The sequence below is a fragment of the Bubalus bubalis genome, chromosome 1 (assembly GCF_019923935.1).
Source record: "Bubalus bubalis isolate 160015118507 breed Murrah chromosome 1, NDDB_SH_1, whole genome shotgun sequence".
Taxonomy (NCBI): Eukaryota; Metazoa; Chordata; class Mammalia; order Artiodactyla; family Bovidae; genus Bubalus; species Bubalus bubalis.
This window is the reverse complement of record NC_059157.1, coordinates 130811252-130816540: the sequence shown is the minus strand read 5'-3', so window position 1 is coordinate 130816540 and position 5289 is coordinate 130811252. Positions and strand designations below refer to the sequence as shown.

The window sequence follows — 5289 nt, the reverse complement described above, 5'->3', positions numbered from 1 at the left end:
GAGAGGATGCTTTGTAAGTTTGCTATTATTGAAAATACACCCTTCTGTGTTTAAGTTCCTTTTAAAAAGGTCTGAGTTTTCTTTCTTTAAAAAAAAAAAAATCTATTTTTTTTTTTTTTGGAGCCAGGGGGGCTGTGCTGGATCTTCCCTGTTGTGTGCAGGCTTTCTCTAGTTAGAGTGAGCATGGGCTGCTTTTTGCTGCAGTACACAGGATTCTCTTGCTGCGGAGCACAGGCTCTAGCACCAGGGCTTCAGTAGTTGCGGCGTGTGGACACAGCAGTTGTGGCGTAGGGGCTTAGTTGACCCGTGGCACATGGGATCTTCTGGGACCAGGAATCAAACCCCTGTCTCCTGCACTGGCAGGCAGATTCTTACCCACTGGACCAGCAGGGAACTCTCAGGTCTGAGTTTTCTGATACTAAAAGGGAATATTCTAATCAATTTACTGTTCAAGAAAGTAACTGTTATAATTCTATTAGAGGTTTGTATATATGTTTATATGTTACATAAAACCTATAATACACAAACAGTGCTTTTGAGGTATTTTTAATTATGTGGCCCAACTGATAAAACTAATCTACTTATCAGTAAATACATGACTAAAAAAAAAATAAAAAAAGTTTGAGGTTCTTCCAACAGCCTCTGGAGTATCTGTATAATATCTTGTTGTGGCTTAAAATTCACTAAGATTCAGGTCAGCCTGTAACCACTATGTTTAAGAATTTTAAAATGGATGGCCTTCTTCCAACATTTGTTCACTTGTAACCCATATTATTCTAACTTTTTACAGTTGTGAACATGACTATTATGCCTAGAACAATTATGGCCATCAAATGTGTATCTCTAAGCACTGAGACTGGGCATGGCTTGTAACTTACTGTTCGCACCTTTAAATATAGAGAATCAACTCTGAAATGAAATAATGCTTACCAATAGTCATTTTTTGAGTGGTAATTATGTGTTAATTCACTCAAATAATTGTAATCAATATTATTTTTTCAAAAGCAAAGCACATTTTTAGCTTTTATCTTTCTCTTTATTCAAATTTTGTTCACTCTCTAATGTCTGTCATTAGTGTCAATATCAAGACACTACAGCACAGTGTTAGAATGTTGGGGTCCCAACAACTTGCTCTAAAACCCAGTCTGTCACTCAACTAAGCCCCAAAATCTTCAATAAGATTTATTCTTGTTCATGTCATAAGTCTGATAAGAGATGATAATTCCTTTATCCTGTACCTCTGCTATCCTGGTAGGGAAAGCAGAACCTAGAGACAATCAGTCCTGGAAATGACTTATGTCACTTCCATCCAGATGCATCAGCTAAAAAACAATCACACAACCCGAACTGAATTACAAGACAGCCTGGTAAATACTACTTGCCCAGTTAGAAAAAATAGTGTGGTTCCCTGGTGGCTCAGCGGTAAAGAACTTGAGTGCCAATGTAGGACACGTGGTTTCGATCCCTGGGTTGGGAAGATTCCCTGGAGGATGAAATGGCAACCTACTTCAGTATTCTTGCTGGTAAAATCCCATGGACAGAGGACCCTGGCGGGCTACAGTCCATGGGGTCACAAAGAGTCAGACATGACTGAGCATGCAGAAATAGCCTTTTCTCTACCACAGCCACTTACAAACTGTATTACTTTAAGCAAGTTACTTAAATTCTCAGAGCCTATTTTTTCATTGGCAAAGTGGCAGTAATAATATCTATCTTGCAAAGCTGCTATGAGGATAAGTGAGGAAAGGAACATAAAGCATGTGGCATATGATAAGTAATCTATAAAACTGTTATGTTTTAGTACTAACAATAGTTTCTCCCTAAAACACATACATGCATAGAACCAAAGCCACTAGAAACCCAAGTGCTTTGGTCCTCACCAGTTTAGCTCTCTACTGAGCCTCTAGCTCCCGCCCAGCCTGCCGGGAGTGCAGCACTCAAGATAGCTGAGACTCTTGGCCATGGGGCTGATATCAGTTATAAGGGTCATACTACAGGAGCAAGACTAAGGAGAAACCAAAGCCAGGGCAGGATACTGAAAATGGCTGTATATTCCCCAGGAGTCTTGGAGGGGAAGACTTTATGGGGACGAATTAAAGGGGTAGAGGACAGACAGCAGAACTCACCAGTTGTGTGAACTTATGCTCAAAGTTGACCCCAATATGTATAGCTGATTCACTTTGCTGTACAGCAGACACTAACACAACATTGTAAAGCAACTGTGTGTGTGTGTGTGTGTCCTCAGTCATGTCTGATTCTTTGCAGCTCTATGGACTGTAGCCCGCCAGGCTCTTCTGTCCATGGAATTTTCCAGGCAAAAATACTGGAGGGGGTTGCCCTTTCCTCCTCCAGGGGATCTTTCATCCCAGGGATTGAACCAGAGTCTCATGTGTCTCCTGCATTGGCAGGAGGATTCTTTACCACTGTGCCATCTTACTCCAATTTAAAACAAAAAGTTTCAGTTACATAAGAAAAAATTAGTTTCTGTCAAGACAGATGGGGGAGGGAAGGACTAGGAGTTTGGGATTAATAGATGCAATCTATTATATATACGATGGATAAACAACAAGATCTTACTGTATACACAGTGAACTATATTCAATATCCTTTGATAAACCATAATAGAAAAGAATATGAGAAAGAATATATATATAAAACTGTGTCCCTTTGCTGTATAGCAGAAATGAAATACAACATTGTAAATCAATTATACTTCAATAAAATTATAACAACAAAAAACACAAAGTGGACCCCAAGTCCCAAGATGGCAGCTACAAGAAAGGGGGAAAAAAAATGAACACGTACTGAATACTTACAACGTAGCAGGCATCATGCTGGGACCTTCACACAAGTGACCTCATTTAATTCTCACGAAGATCCTTAGGTTAAGAATCACAAACCCCTGTTTCCAGTATGGTCAAAGTAACTCACCCAAGTTTACATAGCTAGTAAGTTGGGATTGAGTCTTCAAAATCCTAATGTAGTGCTCTTTGTACTACACCACCACTTTACATCTCCCAGTGATGCTAAATTGTGCTGAGGACCAGTAGATCTCAGAAAGTAGACAGGAAGTTTGTCCTGCTCAGTGGAGCAGGAAGTAGATCCATTAACCTCCTCAAGTAATCCCCTCTACCCCTACTTCTCACATAACCAAAATAGCCTGGAGTACAACAGTAGACCCTGCCAAAGACATACAAATATATCCCTATCTGCTTGCTAGTATCTGAAATTTATTTCACTGAGAGAGGTAATTAGTGTGTGGATGGGTTTCCATTAACATGTATGTGATATCATTTCTTTTGTGGGGGCACATGGAAGGTGGAATCATTTTATGAACAGAGCAAGGCTTTGGATGGAGAATATGGATTAAACCAAGGCCACAGCTCCATTTTCACCAGAAAATGGTTCAGAAGAACTTCTGAGTCCTCTGTAGCCATGTAAGTCTAAAATATGGTGGGAATTAATCCCATAGAACAGTCTCACAGAATGAACCCTGAGTACCATGCCATGAAGTGCCCTCAGGGTATCCAAACATATTCAGAAAAACCAAGGGATTTGGGGCTTGGCATCTTACAGGAACAATATAAAGGCAGAATATATTTGCAGCAGCAGAACTGAAATGAATATAAGACCAGGTTTTTCCAATCTATCAAATTTACTTGGAATTGTGAGCAGCATAAACTCTAAAAGTTCTAGCCTCTGCCTCTATTTTTAACACATGCTAAGATTCTACCTACTCATTTGGGCAAGTATAAGAAAGAGTACATAAGATGCTCAGCATCGCTAAGATTAGAGAAATGCAAATCAAAACTACAGTGACTTACTAACTCATGCCGTCAGAATGGCCATCATTAAAAGCCTACAAATAAATGCTAGAGAGTGTGTGGAGAAAAAGGACCCCCTCCTACTCTGTTGGTGGGAATGTAAGTTGGTGTAGCCACTGTGGAAAACAGTTATGGAGGTTCCTCAGAAAACTGAAATAAGAATTACCATGTGATCCAGCAATGCTACTCCCTGGCATATATCCAGACAAAACTATAATTCAAAAAAGTACATGCACCCCCTATGTTCATAGCAGCACTATTCACGATAGTCAAGGCATGGAAACAACCTAACGTTCATCAACAGATGAATGGATAAAGAAGCAGTGGTACAGATATTCAATGGAATGCTACTCAGCCATAAAAAAAGAAAAAAGGAATGTCCTTTGCAGCAACATGGATGCAGCTAGAGATTATTATACTAAGTGAAGTAAGTCAGAAAAAGAAAAATACCATCTGATATCACTTAAATGTGAAATCTAAAATATGGCACAAAGGAACATATCTATTAAACAGAAACACGGTCACAGACATAGGGAACAGACTGATGGTTGCCAAGGGGGAGGGGTTCAGGGAAGGATGGAGTGGGAGGTTGAGGCTAGCAAATATAAGCCATTATATACAGAATAGATAAACAAGCACAGAGAACTATATTCAATATCCTATGATAAACCATAATGGAAAAGAATATTAAAAGAAGAATGTATACATATATATGTATAACTGACTCACTGCTGTACAGCAAAAATTGGCATGCTGCTGCTGCTGCTAAGTCACTTCAGTCGTGTCCAATTCTGTGTGACCCCATGGACTGCAGCCCACCAGGCTCCTCCGTCCCTGGGATTTTCCAGGCAAGAGTACTGGAGTGGGGTGCCGTAACACTGTAAATCAACTTTAATTAAAAAAATAATAATAAAAGGGAAAAAATCCATAGAGCAGGACAAAAATACTAAAAATAACTATATTTTAAGTTCAAAAAAAGAAATAGTTCATGACCCAAGATGCCTCTCTTACTTGCAGTATATTTTGGGACTCCTCTGTCATTTCTATGAAATGGTATCTTCCTTACTATTACTTCTCATGGATACTATAACACTCAGAACAGGGTTTCCATAATATACATTGTACTGAGATGCAATTCAGTGTAGTGGTTAGTGGTTCTGTTTGTACAGGTTTGTACAGGTTTCGTCATGTACAAGCTGTCCAAGTTTGGGCAAGATTTTCCTGTGTGCCTCAGTTTCCTCATCTGTCAAATCTAGAGATTAATAGTGCTACTTCATAAGTTTGTTTCAAGGATTAAATAATATATGTAAAACAATTAGAAAAGTTACAGACACAAAGTAAAATCCAAATTCTCTAACAAGGCCCTCAAGGATGACGGAAAGAAGCTGGCAAAGAGAAGATTCAAGCTCTAAATACTTTTATGTCATGCAAAAGAATGGAGACAAGCCAGCATAAAGTGGCTAAA

At 39.2% G+C, this 5289-nt stretch overlaps 1 long non-coding RNA gene across 1 annotated transcript in view; it reads right to left on the bottom strand.

Moving 5' to 3' along the window:
• Window positions 1-5289, bottom strand: part of LOC102397510 — a 95820-nt gene that overhangs the window by 28900 nt on the left and 61631 nt on the right. The window lies entirely within an intron of this gene.